The sequence below is a fragment of the Eublepharis macularius genome, chromosome 6 (assembly GCF_028583425.1).
Source record: "Eublepharis macularius isolate TG4126 chromosome 6, MPM_Emac_v1.0, whole genome shotgun sequence".
NCBI classification, from domain to species: domain Eukaryota; kingdom Metazoa; phylum Chordata; class Lepidosauria; order Squamata; family Eublepharidae; genus Eublepharis; species Eublepharis macularius.
In genome coordinates this window covers 52,235,578-52,256,225 of record NC_072795.1, presented here as the reverse complement: position 1 = coordinate 52,256,225, position 20,648 = coordinate 52,235,578, and the positions used below count along the sequence as shown (strand labels likewise).

General features: G+C 41.0%; 1 protein-coding gene across 4 annotated transcripts in view; it reads left to right on the top strand.

Moving 5' to 3' along the window:
• The window catches only part of ST6GAL1 (ST6 beta-galactoside alpha-2,6-sialyltransferase 1), a 120,418-nt gene that overhangs the window by 75,484 nt on the left and 24,286 nt on the right, over positions 1-20,648 (top strand). For 2 of the 4 annotated variants that reach the window (XM_054982402.1, XM_054982403.1), the window contains exon 2: positions 16,980-17,115. The exons of the other annotated variants lie outside the window; for them this stretch is intronic. The gene's annotated coding sequence lies outside the window, so the exon portion shown is untranslated. The remainder of the gene's footprint in view (positions 1-16,979; positions 17,116-20,648) is intronic. 4 annotated transcript variants of the gene reach the window in all.

The window sequence follows — 20,648 nt, the reverse complement described above, 5'->3', positions numbered from 1 at the left end:
ACTGTCCCACTTTCCCGAGAACCCAGACAAAATAAAAAAATTTTACAGCGGGTTTCGCAGAGAAGAACTCATTACTTAACCGTTAAATGACAGTGCACAGAAAGGGCCGGCCAAGGGAACATCCCACTGACATTATTGATATGTGTAGGCCATTTTCCACCTGCCCCCTTCATTCACAGCAAGGTACTCGCATATTGGTCTGTAATAGCAACTTGCCTGAGTCACTGGGTGTTGCGGTGTGGACCTCCTGGAGATTCAGGGTCACCATCGGATGCGTGAACAGCTCCTCCGATCCCTCCCAAATAGCATTGTTTCCGTTGACTGATGGATTTGGGTTCGTGTTTTTCTCATGGCCTACAGACTGTAGTTGAAGACTTCTTGCCACCCTTTGCGGCCTGATGCTAGCATCGCCTCTGAAAATCCTTGCGAGTTGGGCATAAAAGGGGCATGTGGCAGGGGCATTTCCAGATCTTCCATTGTGAGCCACAACCCTCTTGTATTCCTGTCGTAAAGCTTTGGTCTTAGTTCGGCATTCTAGCGCGGTTCTTGCATGGCCTCGTGAGACCATCTGCTCCGCGATGCGGTCAAAAACATCAATGTTTCGATGACAGATTGTCAGCGCCTCTTGTACCTTCTGTTCTCCCCAAAATTCCAAGAGGTCCAGGGTTTCCTTCTCCCTCCAGGAGACACCTCTTCCCCCGGATGGTTTTGGTGCTGCCATGGTCTCGAACAACTGCCTGGGAGTGAATGGTTGTTTCTGAGAGCGGTACATTTGAAATTCCCGCCCGGCAGATCTCGATTAACCATTGGTCCGCTGTGGTCACGTGATCAAAAGAGGCGTGTAGAGCCAGCGGAACAGCATGAATGAACCGCCCGCCATAACAAAACGCATATCAAAAATAGCGTTTCAATGAGACCTAGCCTGCCATGTCACAGTGTCAAAAATGTCTCTACGCATCCACGCGAGGAATTCACGCTGATGTTTTCCTGTCAAAAGTAGAGAGTGAAAAAAAAATCGACTTTCTGGTTGGGGAGGCGATAGGGTATTCTGTGAATAACGAGTCCAACAGGCGCAGAGTTTCACCATGGAATCACTCTTCTTGGGACTACTACAATGATAAACCATGACAATTCGGAGGGGGGGGTATTTGGTGCGGCGAACGCAGAAACGGAACATAATGTTTGCTAAAGCAGAGAGGGTTTGAAGATGGGGGTATGATCTTTCAGCAGACGGTTCAAACGAAAATCGCTGAAATGTCATGCTCACAATCGGGGGGGGGGGGGAAATGGCGGATAGAGTGGACAGGAGAGCCGAGGACTGTGGGTGTGGTTAGACGAACAGACCAATCAGCGCAAGAGGACAAGAATGGTGGGGGGGGAGGCAAAAAGAGGACAAAACATTTCACACTGGCATTATTTGGATCAACACCGAGTGGGCAGCGAATTCAAAATAAAATCGCAGTATCTCCGCAGGAAGAAACGTCAGAGAAAACACGGACCTGCTGCGGAACGGTGTCCCATGACTACCCTTGTAATGTGAAAAGTCTGCAAGCATGGGATGCGAGTCAGGTGCGGATACGCTGTAAAAAGCGAGTGTGAAAAGTCTCATGGTTCGTTTTTTTTCTGGTTCATTCTCATGTCTACTAAGGTCTAGAGATGAATCTACAGGAAGAAGTTTTGGGTCTGAATTCACAAGACTCGGTATAAAAGAAGGTGTTCATTCTTCCTCAGGAATCATATTAATGACCTTGAGAGAGCAGTTTTAAGCAAGTCCACTCAGAAACCCCTTCAGGTTTCTGGAGTAGAACTTACTTCCAGGAAAATATTCTAAGGATAGCACTGTTAGACTGTATTTGGATATCGTGTCAAGCTGACATTAAGCCTGAGTTTGCACAACTTTGGCTTATTGCCATGCTCATCCCCCCCCCCCCCCCAATATGACATTGTTCATGAGAAGGAAGGAATGAAGAGTACCTCTCAAAATTCCTGCCAGGTTTCTACACATTTGGAGTTAATGTTGGCTTTTGAAGTGATTTCTGAAGGTATTCCAAGGATATGATCATAAGGATTAGAATTTTTTGCAGAATGACATAAAAGTACAATGGCAGAATGTTAGCTAGAACTTCCATTTTATTGTTTCTTTATGAACCAGCTTGTTAGTGTTTTGTCTTCATATCCTTTCCCCCCCTGAAATCCTATCTGAATTATAAAAATCTGTCATAGGTGTTTTTGAAACCTACATTTGAGTGTACAGTTCTTGTGATTTACCATAAATTGCACTGGCTATTCTAAACTGAATGAAATTTGTTGGGGGTTCCTTCATATGGCTTTTATGTACCATTTATATTGTGAGATAAAATGGTGGCCATTTTAGAGAGTACCAGGTGACATAATTTGAAAAGGGTATTTGGAGAAATAATTGCTTATGGCTTCAGGTTTTTATCACTTGATTAAGGTGTTAAAGGGGGGAAAAACACTAAGTTTTGTTAAGAATATATACCATACATTAAAATTTAGGAAACAAATATCTGATATTAAGAAATTTGAACCTGAAGAGAAAAATAGTGCCAGCTTATGATTTATGGCACTGTTTTTAACACAGATAGGACTGTGAAAGCAAATGTTAATTATGCTGGTACCTTGACAGTGGAGAGTCTGACTCACTTCAGTGAATCAGTTCAGCTCCAAGAAGCAAGATAAGGCATGGGGTAACAGTCACTGGCTCTCATGACCAGCATATAATCTTATTTTTGTTTTATTTTTATCTGCTTGCCAATGCATTTTCTCAGGATTCCTTATTTACGTTTTAGAAAGAGAGTGAATTCATCTGTAGTGACTGAATGGAACATAAAGGGTTTGTTACAGTTTCTAAAAGAGCTGAGGGAGAGTAATAAAGCAAAATTAATTTCCTGTATGTAAAAACATGGCAGAATATTAATCCCAACTTTGCTTTGTTTGAAGTCAGCATTTTAAAATTATTTTTTCAAAATCATTGCTGGAAAACAGACTTTTAACAGTCTTACGGTGCAATCCTAAGCAGAGTTACACCTAGAACTGCCAACCTCCAGGCTCAGGCCAGAGATCTCCAGACTCTAGAGATCAGTTCCCCTGGAGAAAATATCTAATTTGGAGGGTTGACTCTGTGGCTTTATGCCTTACCCTCCCAGGCTCCACCTCCAAAATCTCCAGGAAATGCCCACCCTCAAGTTGGCATACCTAATCCCACCCTTTGAAGCCCATTGACTTAATTACACTCTTCAAAATCTGTTTAGGATTGCATGGTTAGTCACCTAGAAAATACTATGTATTTTGTAGGTAGCCCATATCATATCTCAACTTATTTCAGAACAAGCAAGAACAATACTTTTCAATCATTCTGAAATGTACTGTTTTGCAAAATTTGTTAATCATTCTAGCAAATCATTTACCTTTTTTTAGCAAAATCCCACTATAAATGATTCTTTCAGCATTGCTATCTTTTTACTCTTCCAATGCATAGCGACCATTATTTTGGTAGCTTTCAGTAAGTTTGTCACTTCTTCGTTTTCTCCTGAATTTCTTGCTAACATTATCAACAGATTACATAGCAGTTTATTTTGTTAGCACTTGCTTATGACTTATGGGTTGGATTCAGGTCTTCCATCATTCCCTCAGCAGCTCTGTGCATTTCCTGAAAGGCTGCTGCTGAGGGTTGGATACTTCTCAAGAGCAGTGCCAGTTGGTGTATGCTGGTTTTTATAATCCATCTTAAGCCTCTGTTGACAGCAAGAAAGTTCTTAAATACATACATGCATACATACATAATTCACCTAGCTTCCTCTGTTAACATAATTGTGGAGAGTAGTGATTTTAGCCAGTTCCCCTTTCCTGTAACAGGCCCTTGTGCCAGATGGCATATTATTCCAGAGAAAGCTTCAGTCATGATGAGAACTGGATTTGGGGTGGGTGGAGCAAGAGGTGGCCGGGGGAAATGGTTATAGAAACTGCTTCTGAAAACTTGCTCTGTTTTACGGAAATATGGACGCCATTGCTCATGGACATTGGTATCTGAAGAAGTGAGATGTGAGTCAGGAAAGCTCATACCATACCACAAATTTTGTTAGTCTTATAGGTGTCACTAGACTCTTGCTATTTTCTCATGGACATTAGACAGATGAAGATGTTGAAAGATGCTTTATTTCCCTTTTGTTAAAGGGAAATAGAGATAGACTCTTTTCTCCTTTTCTCATGCAAGAAATCAGGGCCATCAAGTGAAACTGATGGGCAGTAGATCCAGGGCAGACAAAAGAGGGGGACTTTATGCAGAACATAATTAACTTGTGGAAGTCACTGAAACAAGATGTAAATCTGCTTGTTTGGGTGACTTTAAAAGTGGACCAACTCAACACATTCATGGAGGATTTCCTGTCATCATCCATTGGCCATGATGGCTAAGTAAAATGTATATGCTTAGAGGCTCCATGTCTGTTAGCACCAGTTGCTGGGGTATGTCAGCCGTTGCCTTCATGATTTACGTGTGAACTTCCCAGAGGTATGCAGTTAGCCCCTGTAGAATGCTGGATTAAATGAATTGTTGATCTGGTCTTGCAGTGATCCTCTTAGATTTGCTATACCTTCCCCAAAGAGAGTCACACCAGATGCTCACAAAAGCCTCCAAAGTCAAATATCCGTAATTCCTCTAGGTATATTTTATAACTCACTTCTTTTTAATTGCATTGGCTTCTAAAGAAAACATTTGGCATTTTGAGAGTGACAATATTTTTATCTTTATGACTGTTGATTTAACTTGGGGCTCTGAAAATGTGTTTTACATGACAAAACGTTGAACACATTATTCATTAGGGAAATCTGCCGCTCTAGAACATAAGGCATCTTTTTGAGTTTGGAATGCTCTGGGGTGCCATTTGCAAAGCCCATTGTTGGGAATTTCTCACATCTCTAAATGAGTTTGCTTGTTCATAAGCAAGCAGATGGATCTGGCAGGCGTACAGAACCAACACCTTTTCAGAGAAATAAAAGAAATGCAGAACCAAATGTCCATGAAGAGCTACAGATGGTTCACATGACTGAAGGGCAAACCAGCTTGAATTCAAGCAGAGCCATAAATGTGTGTGCTTTTCTGTGTAGGTTTGGCCTTTCTACAGTCATTACTGGTCATGCCTCTTGTTTTATTTCTAAAAGACTTTTGTGTTGCCTAGGAAATGGTCACTCTTCTGTGCAGTGGCATACACTCCTGCACATTTGCCCACATATATCTTTCTGCTCTTGGAACATTGAAGTTTACTTGGCTGAAGGCTATTCATACATCACTCCTGCAAAGAGATCCATAATAATCCTGTGACTGCTTTCTTGTTTTGCAGTATTTCCTGAAATGTTTATGCTCTTTATCTGCATTCCCTCCCTTTCCCCTTTCTTTCATATATTTTCTAAAGGAGGCTTCTTGTTTCCACATATACTGCTAAATCAGAGCTCTCTGGAAAATGGCAATAGTGAGCTGAAGGTACAATATTTAATGCCATCATTTCCAGCGCTGTCTAAACATCCTCTCTGGTTAACCAGATCTTTTTGAAATACTATAAAATAAACCCTCTATAATATCTGTGAAACGAGACAATAGTAGGATGAATGAGCACATCGCAAACAGTGATGTTGTTGCCTTGTCACCTTCCATTCCACTGAAAAACACCATAAAGGAGTTTTGGTTTAATACCATTACGAGAAAGGTATTTGTCCTACCATCTCTATATGGTTTTTATGTCATGATAGGTATTTTAAATGTTTTGCCCCATAAATAATGACAGTGAGGAGAGCGAGGAGAAGGAAGGCTGTTGTTAATTGGTTATATCGTCTCTGCTTAGATAAGAAAAGTGCATTCTTCCGGCACAAGGAGCCTTCTATTGATGCATGAGGCTCTCCCACTGCTGCTCTTAGCACAGCCTCATGGTAGGATATAAACTGGCCTTCTGAACCAGTTTAATGAGCCATGGGCGTTCAGTTGTTCCTCACTGGCTGCACATGAGCCAGGATGTTTTTCCTCAAGGGGCTGCTTGTGTTTTGTGTATATTGCATTTTCCTGATTGTAGAACCATTGTTGCAGCAGTAGAACATTGTTGCAGCAGTTCCCTTCCAAGATAGTCTGGCCATTGTGTTTAGAGTTGTTACCTAGAATGTAAGTTCATAAGTGTCATAGCCATCTCTTGGGTTATGGCATATGCTGACCTCTAGCCCATAAAGAGCTAGGCTGCTGTGGCCCAGGTGGAACTTTGGCTTGATTTACATCATAGATTATGTAGGCTCTGATATATTTTAGGAATTATCTTGAGTCTGATTAAGGAGTGAATGAAGAGAGTTTATACAGGAACTACAACTTTGATAGAAAGCAGAGAAACAGAATAGATACTAACTACTTTACTAAACTGGGAGGGAGGGACTTCCGGGAAGAAGCAGGAAGTAGCCTAATACCAATCTGGAGACATGCAAGAAAGACAGAGGAGAGGCAGAAAGAAGGATCTTATTTTGCTGTCTATTTAACTGTCAGATTTGCTGCCCCCTGCAGGCAGTCTGTGTCTTCTGCCTTCTCTGTATACAAGACATTGTATTTCCAACAGATTAATGGTTGTACTTCCATGCAGATAGATACATTGACTGCTGTAGCTTGCTGTGGTAATTCGAAAAGTTGTGCCTATTTGCAGATTTTTTTCCTTGTAACTTATGTTCTATGAAAAATAGCTTTTACGCATTCAATGTTTGTTTTATGACTTAGATAATTTCACTGAGCAAATCTGCCCTCAGTGATGACTGGGGCTGGGTTCACACCTAAGGAAGACCCTTTTGCTGGTGAAGCACAAAAATATGCCAGCATTGGCAATTCAAAAGTATTACAAGTAAATTGCAGTTAGTGCCCTTTGGTCAGCATCTTGCCCTTGGTTCTTGTTTCCTTGCTTTGCTGTTTTCCACTGAGCTACCAGGCAGTTCTTGGTACTAGTTCCAGAAAGCTTCTTGTGGTTTTATCTCTTGCTTACACATATGACTCTCTCTCCCTTGCAAAAATTCTTGCTGCCCTCATTTGGACAATAATATAACTGTGTCACATTGAGTACTGTGGAAAGGTTGTGGGAACATTGTTTTCACAAGGGGTCTTGAAGTGGCTGATGGTTGTGAATGTTTCCTTCCCTGCCTGGTTTTGGTTGGCAAAAAGATTGTTGTTTCCAGGCCATTGGTGCACTAGGAATTTGAAGGACTGTGTTTGGAGAAGCCTGGACTTTAAACTTGGTTTTTTCTGCTCTCCTTCCCATTGTGCTTTGATGATCTGCGCTGGGGAAGGTGAGGCCATCTTCTCTTGACTACCCACCTGTGCCTTGTGTATGGAATGCTTGTATAGAAAAATGTCATTATTGTGACATAGGTGACCTTGCTACATGTTGATTGGTGCCTTCCATGCATGTCTAATTTGGGGCAGTAACTGACCTCGTATTTGGCAGTTGGTAGCAGAGTTTCAGCAGGGTTGTCAGGGATATCTTGGCATGAGTAACTGCAACAAAGGTAATAAAAATAACACTGAAGTTTTGCAAAAAGATCTCCATATATATTGACTTGGATATTTACTTGTGTCTGAAATCGTTTGTGGATATTTTTCTCTGCATAGAAACAGTGCAGTTGTGGATACTGGACTTCTGAAACAGAGATAAGTAAGTGCTGACATAGTGTGAGAGTGACATTGGGGCCACTGTGGGTTTTCATATCTTTCTCTTGGGTTTGTTGGCACATGGCTGTTTTTCACTTAAGGGGTTTCTGATGCTCATGTTCTCTTGTCAGCTGCCTTTCTTTCAGCTGTGACACTTTGTCACCTCTCTACTGGCACCTGTTATTTTCTCCATTTTTCTCAATTATGCAAACCTCTTGGAACATTTTCTTCTTCTAAGAGCAAAACAGATAAACTGTTGTGAAGCTGACAAATTGCAGAACAAGATTGTGTTTTAAATTTAGCTGCTCACACTAAAAATCCTATCGGTTACCCCTCCCTGGTCAAGATTTAGTTATATATAGTATTAGAGATGCTGACTTAACTGGGCTGTTTCACAGCTGTTTGTTTTTCATGCACTGTTGAATTTGTTTTCAAAAGAATTTAGAAACTATCAGTGTCTGTTCCTCATTTGTAGAATAATAGTAAAATTGCTGAGGGTGAACATCCAGAATGTTATCACATGATGAAACTGTCTTAGAAAGGGGGAGTATTAACTAAATATGAAATGAATTTAATCAACAAGATCCTGCTTTCTGTACTCCTAGAAAAATCCTGCAGTTCCATCATTTTCCTGGAAATAAACATGAATGGTTTTTGTAGGACTTATTTTCAAGTGCATCAGATCACTTCAGGGCTGTAGTACTATGCACAATTATTTGGGAGTAAGTTGTATTTAATTCAGTGCAATAATATTGCAAGGTCCGGAGGAGTTAGCCATGTTAGTCTGTAGTAGCAAAATAGAAAAGAGTCCAGTAGCACCTTTAAGACTAACCAACTTTACTGTAGCATTAGCTTTCGGGAATCACAGTTCTCTTCGTCAGATGCATCTACAGCTTATGCTACAGTAAAGTTGGTTAGTCTTAAAGGTGCTACTGGACTCTTTTCTAGAATATTGCAAGGCAAACATTAGTAGCAGATGTATTGCCTTTACTCAAGCAGTTCCCTCCTTACCTGTGCAAGTTAATGGCTTGCATCTAATAATTGCCACATATTTCTCCGAATACGTTACCGTGGTGTTTCCATTTAAAATCCAATTATTTATTTATTAGAACATTGGTACTCTACCTTTCCCCTTAACAATAAATACTCAAGACAGCTTACAATGTTAAAATCCACACCAATAGGTAAAAGTAGATAGCAGCTGTTAAAAGTTAAAAGCACCAGGGACAAAATTTAACTTGAAAAGGTCGTCCAGAATTTTAAAAAAAGTTTTCAACTGATACCAGAAGGAACTATCTACAGTGCAAGAGGGGTGGCTGCTGAGAAAGTCCTCATGTGGGTTCCCACCCATCGGATTTCTCCCAAAGTTTTCTTGCAACAAGATTTTTTCAGCTGACTTCAAAGCACACACTGATATGTACAGGTAGAGGAGGTTCAACTGATACTTTAGACTGAAATCATTTACAGCCTTAAACATTAAAACTAGGGAGCAGAAGCACACTGGCAGCCAATGTAACTGGACCAAAATGGAGGTAATATATTATTTGCAGTCGCTGCCTGTAAGTTCCCTGAATTAAATTTTAGTTTGTTCTCCATTATCAAGTCTCTTGCAGCCCCTGGAAATTGGTTAAGCTTTCCTGGATCTTGTTAGAAAGGAGAGCATTGAGTATCATTGCACACTGCTGACAATTCACACCTTGAGAGAGCCAGTGTGGTGTAGTGGTTAGAGTGTTGGACTCTGGGAGATCCAGTTTCAAATACCCACTCTGCCATAGAAGTTCACTGGGTTGACATAGGGCCAGTCACACTGTCTCAGACTAACCTACCTCACAGGGTTGTTGTGAGGATAAAATGGAGGAGAGGAGCATCTTTTGGTCTCCACTGGGGAGAAAGGTGGCATATAAATGAAATAAATACATTAAATCCCTGGATGATCTGGTCCAGAATGTAACTGTTAAAAACAAAATGGAAGACAGGATGAAACCTTTCAAGACATGGTAGGGAAATGGCTAAGGAGCTGAGCAGAAGTTTCCCAGCTCTACTTCCTGAAAATCTCTCAGCTTTTCCTTCTGAAACCTACTTCCCAGAAAGGACAAAAACTAGTCTAGCACAATACCAATTAGGTCCATCTTTGCCACATGGTTCAGAAGGATATGATGGTCTTAGTCAGGGCTTTTTTTCTGGGAAAAGAGGTGGTGGAACTCAGTGGGTTGCCAGCACAGGGGGCAACTCTTGGTGGGAGGTAATACTCCTGGTACCACATGTATGTGTGCAAAGTGTGCATATACTCCCAGGACCGCACAATGACATCACTTTGGGTCAGCTGGAACAAGGGGGAAGTTCAAGTTTAAATCGCCCTTGGCGAAAATGGTCACATGGCTGTTGGCCCCGCCCCCTGCTCTCCAGACAGAGGGGAGTTTAGATTGCCCTCTGCACCGCTCCAGCAGCCATGTGACCGTTTTCAAGAGGTGCTGGAACTCCGTTCCACCACGTTCCATCTGAAAAAAAGCCCTGGTCTTAGTGCCTTTTGATAGTATGGCTGATGTTCTTGAGAACTGCTGAGAGGTCCAGCAGAATCACCAGGATACACTCCCCCTATCAGACAACCTGGGTAGATCGTCAGGGCAGCCAAAAATGTTTCTGTGCCATGACTTCAGTGAAAACTACACTGAGGGCCAAGCTAAATATTACATCATCTACAGGTCTGACCTGTAGCCACCAGTGCCATTTTAGAGCTCAACTATGGCCATTTAAAAAATGCCATGAGGGCCCAATTTTCAATCTTTGGGGGCTCCCCCCCCCCTGACTTTTCAAATGCTGAAACAGCCATTGGGCCCTCATGGCATTTTTAAATGGCCAGCGTCAGCTCTAAAATGGCATTGGCATCCACGAGCCAGACCTTGAGTGTAAGGGCTCCTGGGAGCGAATAGAAAATACTTCAGAAATTCAGAAATGTGATCAGTTTGCTAAACATTTCACAAGCAAAACTGCCCATATTCAATCCAATATGGATTCTACATTATTTACAGTACTTTTGAATGTTCCCAAGGCTTCCATTAGATTTCTATTAATTCTTTTCATAGAATTCATGAAACACTCTTAAGACCTACCTCATGCATATCAGGCCCCTGTTCATTAATTGAATTTGCAGGAGTCTTTATGGTTGACAAACATCATCATTGTTTACTTGATAGAAGGGTCAGTTCCTCCATCTCTTAAAGAGGCAATTAAGCCTTTAAAAAGTCAATTTTGTGTCCAGCTAGCTCTAAACAACTGTATCGAAGTCATTCTTTTTGAGCAAAGTCTTGGAGAAAATAATATCCATGAGTTCAGCTTCAAGGTAGCATGTGATATGTAATAAACATCTTTTTAGTGCAGCTATATTTTGAACTTAGCATTGTTGGCAGAAGTATTTGAAGAGTATATGTACTTTGCAAATACTGTTTTAGCCTGCTTTTATAGGAGTGTGTATTCTTAACTGAAATCTGTCTTGTTTACAAATAGGTAAGTAGGACATGCTTTATTTGTCTTGACTTTGAACAGATCATCCATTGTAAATTGTACAGTGTATACCTCCACCCCTCCCAAAAGATCCAAACATTGTGTGATTATGCAAACTTTTGGTCTCATTAAGTATTTTTTACAACAGAGCTTGTCAATAATGAAAACATACTTCCAATCTTGTGAACAGTGACAGTCTAGTACTGTTGTAAATCAGCAAATGGGTAGGCCCTTTCTGACTACAGAAAGCCTTGAATACTGTAGATTACCCAGTGATTGTTCATCCATTATACTTTTGAGACAGAATATCCTGTAGCAATTTATATGACACTGTGATGAAATCTCTTGGCCACACAGAATACATGTTAGAAAATTTTAATAGGTATATTTGGAATGAGTACTGAGTTATGATAATTGGAATTGTAATCTAGTGTTTCATTGGCCAATAAAGAAGCTTGTATACGATTGGTGGATTTGTAATCTTGTACCTAATAGAATCTTGAGGAGGAGAAGCAGGAGTTGGCAGTTGAAAGGTGACTGGTGAGGAGTGTACTGATTAAGGCTGAAGAGGAGCAGCGAAATCCAGGGAATCAGAAAGGTGTTAAAGCTTTTTATCTGTTAAAAGGCAAAACAAAAAAGTGATGGTTAACAATTGAGAATGTGTTAGTCTCAAAATCCCATACAATTAATCCCAGTGGTCAAGTAATTGAGGCAGGTAAGCCTATAGCACATATTGCTAAAATATATTTTAATAATGGAATAAGTTTGGATACTCTGCATTGTTTTCTTTGTACTAAATAGTTTCCTTTGGTTTGCAGCAGGGGTCTCCAACAGGTAGCTCATGAGCTACCAGTAGCTTGCCAGCTGTTGAGTAGCTCATGCATCCCCCAGGAAAAAAAAGAAAAAGATCACAGAAAGATCTATGCTAGGCTTTGAAATAGCCCTTTTATTTCATAGGATTTTTCTCTGTGTTGCTCGACTCATAGTTTTGTTTCTGGTGCTGTCTCTAGTTTCTGGCTTATTTCTAGGACAGAACAAAACTAGTAACATGAAGAGGGGATGTCATTAAAGGTAGATTTCATTAACACAATTGTACATTTTGGCACTCCGACTTGTTATCTTAATGGAAAACAAAGATAAGAATCTCAGGAATTGGAATTCTATTCACATCTAAACAAATTTTTCTTAAAATATGTATACAGTATTCATAGTTTGTAGAATAAAATGGGTGAGGTGTACAAAAAACAGTGTTTCCATTTGTCCTGGAAACAATTGTTAGGGGAGGGATACAAATCCCACCCCACCCCTAAAATTGTCTGTTTCTAACTCAGGATGATATTGTTTTCCTATGGTAGATAGGAGGCAGGCCACAGGAATGCAGAATAGAAAATGACCCCTATGCTCCATAGCGATGAATTTCACACTGTGCTTTGTTTGTACTGCATTGTGGAAACAGTATGCAATGAATAAATCAGTGGCTAAATCGCTTCTCTAGTTTTACAGAGTCAGTGACACTGTCTTTTAAGTGTTAACAAGTATTAAAGGTCAGCATTACCTATCTTCCTTTGGCCTATCATTAATAAATATGGTAAATCAAGAATTACAGTAAGTGATAGTATTATTTTGTTTCTGTGTAAAGTAGAAATGGTGAATTAACAGGTAGCCTTAAACTCAGCTAAGGAAACTCTCTTCATTCTTGTTTATTACATTATATTATTATTCGACCCTTCATCTAAGAAGCACAGGGCTGCATACATGTTCTGTTTTCTGCCATTTTATCCTCTCAACAGTCCTGTGAAGTAGGTTAGACTGAGACAGAATGACCCACCCAAGGTTACCAGTGAGTTTCATACCTCTATACCACTCTAGCTCTCATTTCATTCCTGGGTACAATAAACAATTTAGTCATTCTGAACTTTCTGAAGACATTTCCATTACATTGAAAAGGTGAATCAGAGGGGTTATTAATACATTATGGAAATAGTATCCCCTGTCAGAAGCAAGAGCGAGCTTATCTGGGAGCACTGTGAGATTCATAGGTCCCTTGGGCAAAGGTTTTTTAATTGTGGAATCAGATTACAGGGCACTTGAGATTTTCCAAATTATTTATGTAAGGTGATGGCTAAATAGGAATAGAAGAAGGACTATGGGTTAAATACATAGCTAGAGAATTTTAGGAGAATATTATCTATGAGTGCTGGTTTATTCTGAACACTGTATGTCAGGATTAATGTCAGTAATAACCAGTCAGACCTAAGCATTAATTTCAGTTAGGCCCTTCACACTTTTCAAAGCAGAAACTGTCTGACACAAGTTGTGAACAGCTGTTTTTTTTTTTTTAAATGTACTCAATAAATGGGCAGTAAATTTTTTAAATTAAATTAAAAATTAAAAATCTGTCTCTCATGGGATTTGCCTTAGAGATGCCCCTTTCTGCTGGAACAGATAAACCCTGCTTTCTCCAGCTCTGCAAACTCCCAGCTCTGTCCTCTACAGTGTAGCCAGGTAGGCTGTGGCCCCACTTCCTGAAAACAGAGAGCTGTTTTCATGTTTACTAACATGAAAAGTCTTGCCTTTAATTTTACAATCCCTCTAGGATGCCCTCACCTGGAAGGAATTTTGACATTAATATATCTCATTCTCAACGTGGCCAAATCTGTGGATACTTTCTAGAAACGTGAGAAAAGCCCAAGATTTGTAGAAAAATCTGACAGCTAAAAATATATGCTTGGAGGGGTTAACACACATCCCTCCCAAAATAGAAGCAGATTTAAGAAACACATGCCCTCTGAGGGCATTACTAGGCAACTGCAACTCTATTGCCAGTTGAAGCCTTAGTTTCTATTAGTAAAAATCCTGGGGAGTGGGAGGGGACAGGGTATGGCCTTTGAGGGAGGCAGCAACCACTGGGCAACGTAATAACACATGAGTTCCGTGACTCACCAAAGCAAATAAAAGGTGGGCGGGTGGAAAGGAGAGAAGGAAGCAGGGAAAGGTGGAGGGAGTGAAAGAGGAAGTCATGAGCAGAAGGATACAGGGGAAACTGATGGGTAACCATGTTGGTCTGCAGTTGAACATAAAGATTTGAGTCCAGTGACACTTTAAAGACCAATAAGATTTTCAGGGGATAAGCTTTCAAGTCAAAGCTCCCTTCTTCAGATACACCTCAGGGGAAACCGGGTCTAGACCTCTCTGGCCAGCACTGCACAATTCAGCCAGACTTTTCCCAGGGGTAGAAAAGGAGGGAAAACTGAAGGGGGGAATGTTGGCTGGTGGGTGAGAAGAAGAGAAAGAGGCAGGAAAAGGAGAGTGAGGCAATGGGGGCTTTCAAGGATGGAAAAGAAGAAATATGGGGGGGGGGACACGATTCGGACAAAATGTCTCTCACAAGTCCTTGCAGGTCCTCTGCTTCTTAGTCTCATATAAAAGTGTGGTGTTAAGTCATAACCGCTATTGCAGATAAATCATATAACATCATATTTCCTTAATGCTGCCAAACTCCAAGAAGGCAATAATACATCAAAGGGGGGGGGTTGTTGTTGAGGGAAAAATACTTGTTTTTGTGATTAACATAGTAATTACGTGTAAATTTAACAGGCCTAAACTCATCTGACTTTGTTACTGACATAATGTTTCTTCTCAGTGTACTAAATGAAAAAACAATATCATTACAATAAGGGGCCACTAACCTACTGCCTATTTCCTTGAAAAAGTCTCTTACTGAAGATTAAAAAAGAATTAAAGAAAATATAGGTCATCTTGCATATTACGGTTTACAGTGGTTTTACTTGCATGTAAGATGCCATTTGTGAAAATCTGTTGCCAGGTTATGAAGCTATGAAAAATTATTTATTTATTTATATTTTATTTTATCGTATTTATATTCCGCCCTCCCCGCAAGCAGGCTCAGGGCGGATAACAACATTAAAACATTTAAAACATTTCATTAAACATTAAACAAAAAACATTAAAAACATTGTATAAAGATATTAAAAATAGCAGCACTCTTTTCTTGGTGGCGGCAATATCATTGATTACAGAAAGTGCAACAGTGCAATTGAACATGGCAGCAGCTTCAGAACAGTGGTGGGCAGCTCTCATAGGGAGGGGAGTAGATGTTATATCCTCCTGCCAGTGGAGGCCTAGCCTCAGCCATAAGCCTGGCGGAACATCTCTGTCTTACAGGCCCGGCGGAAAGATAGTAGATCCTGCCGGTCCCTGGTCTCGGTAGACAGAGTGTTCCACCAGGTAGGAGCCAGGACTGAGAAAGCTCTTGCTCTAGTCGAGGCCAGGCAGGCCTCCTTGGAGCCAGGGACTGATAGCAATTTCTTTTCTCCTGATCGGAGAGTTCTCTGGGGAATATACGGAGAGAGACGGTCCCTCAGGTACTCTGGCCCCAGTCCGCACAGGGCCTTATAGGTCAATACCAAAATCTTGAACCTGATCCGATACTCCACTGGCAACCAATGCAGCTCGCACAATACTGGTGTAATATGCGCCCTATTTGGTGCTTTCATAATGATGCACGCTGCTGCATTTTGCACCAGCTGTAATCTTCGGGTCAGGCACAAGGGTAGGCCCGCGTAGAACGAGTTACAGTAATCCAACCTAGAGATGACCGTTGCCTGGATCACTGTAGTTAAGTCACAGGTAGACAGGTAAGGGACAAGTTGTCTGGTCTGCCGCAGGTGGAAAAAAGAAGACCTGACAACCGCTGTGACCTGTGCCTCCATTTTCATGGAGGCATCTAGGATCACCCCCAGGCTCTTAACCCTTGGAACAGGCACAAGCTGTGCCCCATCAAGGGTCGGGAGCTGGAGTCCTGAATCCAGTCCCCCATGGCTCAAGTATAGGCCCTCCATCTTTGTTGGGTTCAGTTTCAGTCGACTGTGTTTCAACCAATCAGTAACGGCTGCAAATGCATGTTCCAGGACATCTGGGGCTGAGCCAGGCTGGCCGTCCATCATCAGATACAGCTGGGTGTCATCTGCATATTGATGGCACCCTAGCCCAAAACTTCGCACCATCTGAGCAAGGAGGCGCATATAGATGTTAAACAGTAAAGGGGAGAGTATTGTCCCCTGCGGGACCCCGCACACCAATGGGTGACGGGGTGACAATTTCTCCCCAAGTGCCAACCTCTGTCCCTGCCTGTGGAGAAAAGAGACAAGCCACTGTAAGGCAGTCCCTTGTATCCCCACATCGGTGGATCTTTAAAATGGTATAGAATTTGGCAACTGTGTACAAAAATGAAAACAATTAGTCTGTATGTTGACATTGTCATGGAATTCTCCACATAGTTCAGTGTGTAAATCATGATGACCTGCAGGTTTTATTTGTGTCATAGCATTAACTGAAACATTTCATCCCTAGAAACAGACATGAATCCTACTTGTTTCTCTCAATCCCTTTAGCTGATTTTTTCCTTCATTTGCAGTTTGCTGGAGCCTTTTTCTTTCAGTTCCTGCTATACATTTTCATTATGCCCTCTATGGTATATCATTTAAATAGGCACACTACACGTTTTCAAAATAAATAAATCACAAATAAACTGCTTTGTGTCTTATTTGCATGTGAGGATCACAATTGTTTGCATTTGTTTCTAAATTCTTGAAGGTTCTCAGGGAGCTTTTTGCATTGTTGTAAACATGTTTTTCTTCATGTTTAATTAGATTGCCAGGCAGAGATACCAGAATCTTCTTTCTATCTGTCTGCAGCATAATTGCACCCTTAAAAGAAAATCGGACGTCCTCAGTGTTGTTGGAGTTTTCTGTAATAATTTTCCATTTTGTAGGTGGCCTTCAGCCTTTGTTAGAAGTATTATTGCTTTGAGCTGCTGGATTCCCCAGAGGGAGAGAGTGCCTTGACCAGCCCGCAAACTTTTAACACCGATCAGTGTCTGTGGTAACGCTGTTATTCACAAACAGCAGGTAACTTATCTGTGGTTAGATTAATGATGCACTTTGGGGGATGAAGCAAGTTCCAATAAGGTCTTATTGTCTTGATTTAAGGGGATTATCACTCGTAACCAATTCTTGCTCTAAGGATATAGTGTTAAGGACTTGTTTGTGGTAACATTTATTTTATTGAACCCAGGGTTTAGCCCCACATGATTTCTCAGGTTAGTTTCAGTTAGTTTAATTTCATACAAATACAGATACTTTTTCACCAGGGTTAGTTAGTCATGATGCTCATAGCATGATGTCTTTTTAGTATCAGGTGGTTTACATCAAAGTGGTTTTATACCAAAGATAAATGGAATGCCATGAAGTAAAGAGCCAATTACAAATATAAGTAAATCATATGATGCAGAGTTCTATAATATTTCAAACTACAGGGCAAAATTGTGTTTGAATGCTCCCCTGTGTTAAAGAACAATTGCTCAAAATCTCCCTCCATATACAAAAATAGCATGTTTGGGAGGCTAGTCTGGAAACCTTTCCAGGATATACCTTTTTAAAAAAAGCGAGAAACATGCAATTCTGCACTTGTGATAGTACAATCCCAGACACTACCACAGACTGTATATGAATCTGTATCCTGGTCCTACTTGTTATATTGCTGCTTGCTGTGGGGGCCGTTGACATCATTTAAATTTGGTAAATGTTATGTAGTGCCTTTGATCCCATTTGTCATTTGCTCTTATCTCAGGGCTTCATTTCTCATTAGTGTGTTCTTCCATCACACACACAGCCAGAGCATCACATATTTGCCATGTTTTCTCTCAACCTCAGCAAGCACGGTTGTATTGCTCTCCACTGTGATTCAAATGCAAACATGTATGACGTCGAAGAAGGGTCTGGGGGGGGGGGTGTCATGCGTTTCTTCCTTGTAAACAGGCATTATCTGCCTAGACAACCTGAGAAAGTGGGGATGGTCTGACATGGCATTTCAAGTACTTCTATTAGGAAGCCCCCTCCCCCCGATCCCAACCAGACCTTCTTGTAAAACTTTTCATGTCAAGTTTTTGTTGGCTGTTCCTGAATTTGGTTTGCATACAGGGACTGTTAGTTTATGCAAGCATTTAAAGAGGTTTTAAAGGGGATTTTCTTTTCCCCGTGAAAGCCCTTTCTTTTTTACCTAGATCTGTTTAATCACCTAATTCCCTTTCCTTGTCTCAGACGATTGAATTAGAGTAATATTATTTTTATATAGCTACAGAGTGCCCTGTCAATCTCGTTACTGGTTGCAGAATGAAAAAAAAAGGAATTTAAATGGCATCTTAGCAACCACGAAGAAGGATCCGCCCTGAGCCTGCTGGAAATGTGGGGAGGGCGGAATGAAAATCAAAAATAAATAAAATAAATAAAGAATGGGGAGTGGAGGAGGTAGTGATGCTTTTGTCCACTGGGCCTGTGGCTGATCATGCTGGATCCATAGTCTAGACTGATCTTATTACAGCATTTTACAGATCATTTCCCATTATGATTCATGTGCCAGTATAACACCAACAGACTAAATGTAGAATGCCTTAGGACTTGCAAGGTAGGAAGCTTCTAGGAATGCAAGTTACTGAATGTGGGTTAGATGGTAGCTTAGAAGACTAGGAATAGATCCAAGACAATCAAAACTAGTCTGGTATTTTAAATGCTGAATAGCTTGGAAATGACATTAACTAAATAGGTGGAATTTCTGCAGATACTCTCTAACACAGGAGTACTCGCTCTATGGCTTGTGGAGAGTCCCATTCTCATTTACTATCAAATACTGTATGCCCTGTATAGTGTATGCCCTGTGTACAAAACACCCACAATATAAGCTGTAACTATTAATAATAACCACTTCAATATCCCTCCTCTAGGCATATCAGTGCCCACTCAGACCAGTGAACAAAGCAAGTGATATTATCACACACACACACCCAATACAGCTAGGGAGCTGAGGCTGAGAGGAATGGCTTACCCAAGGCCACCTGCTGAGCTCATGGTAGTAGTGGGATTCAAACCAGCAGAATGCCGATTCCCAACCCAGTCACTTAACCACTATGCCAGAGCAACTCTATTAATATTTAATATATAATAACCTTTTAAATTACTGGATTACTTCTCAGCATGTGGAGTTGTCTCTCTCAACCCCTGTTGAGACAGCCTTTGTGTTTGTGGCATGAGTGGAAGGGCTTCCCCCTCTGCCTTCTCACTCTCTCCTCAGACGAGGCACAGCAGCTCAGGTGGCAGAGTGAGACAGAAGGCTCCTGGAGGAGAGCAAACAGGCTGTAATGAAAGGGGAGTAAACCCATCACCTCCCCGCTATGGCCAGCTCCCTCTTTTCCTGGGTGTCGTGGTGGTTTTACTCTTCTCTGTGTCCAGCTTACTCTCTTGCCAACAGCTGTCTGTCTGAGAATAAGGATGCAGAGAAGGTTAGGGAGTTGTTGAAGAGGATGGACTTCCTTCCCTAGCACAAGGCCCACAGCTTGCAGCTTACCCATCATCTTTCCCCTCTTGCAGAGTTATTTCAGGGTGGGAACCACCTGCCAACTATATGCCCTACTGGGCAATGGCCTTGCCTAGCATCCTGAAACATGGGGCTAGTGCAACACTGGGAAATGGAAGCACTGCAGATGGCATATCAAAGTACCACATGTGGCTCCTAAGCTACTAAGTATCACTGCTGTAAGACAAATAATGTTAAATAAAAGACAAGAAGGCATATAAGACTGTATCCCATGTGTTCAACTTTTTAAAAGGGGAAAACAAAAATGATTAATATAGTACAGGATACTATTTTTAAGAGTGTACTTTACATAAGTTCTGTTTCTGCAGTAATGCACTTGCTGTTGAACTGCAGACCCAAGTATAGATGCTTCATATCAGCAAAAGGCATTGTGGACATCTGCCATGCAATGAGGACATCAAATAATCAAGTACTTAAATAATTGCTTGATTGTTTGCTTTGTAGATATTGTTATAAGTCAGAATTTTAATGATGTTGATTTGGATGGCAAATAAATATTGCTAGATTAAATCTAGCTTTCTGGCTTTCGAGGATGCGAGTTTTAGCCGGATGCGTATTTGGTAAAATTGTCCACATTAGAAAGCAAAAAACCTCCCAAACCCTCTTTTCTTGCTATATTCTAGTAAGCTGTCTATGCTGTTTCTTTCCCACATATATTTAGCTGCACAAAAATTACAGATGTGATGCAATCATTCCAGTTTTGGAGGTCTATAAAGGAAAGGGATGGGATGAGTGTTGCTGCATTCAGAGAAAGAGCAGGGTAAAACTGCTGCAACAGCAATGCTCTTGTGCCATAAAGTGCAGTTAAGTAATGCACCTTTTCCTATCAGATGAGCATGTGAAGCTGATACAAGGGCAATGTCCAGGAAATTGTTTCTATAAAGTGCGCTAACTTCTAGATTAGCAGTGTTATCTTCTGAGAAATCAAAAAAACTTTAAAAACCGGGCTTCAAAGCAGAATTGCTGTGTAATGCCAATTACTTAATAAATCTGTTATGAGCACTGTCAGTCC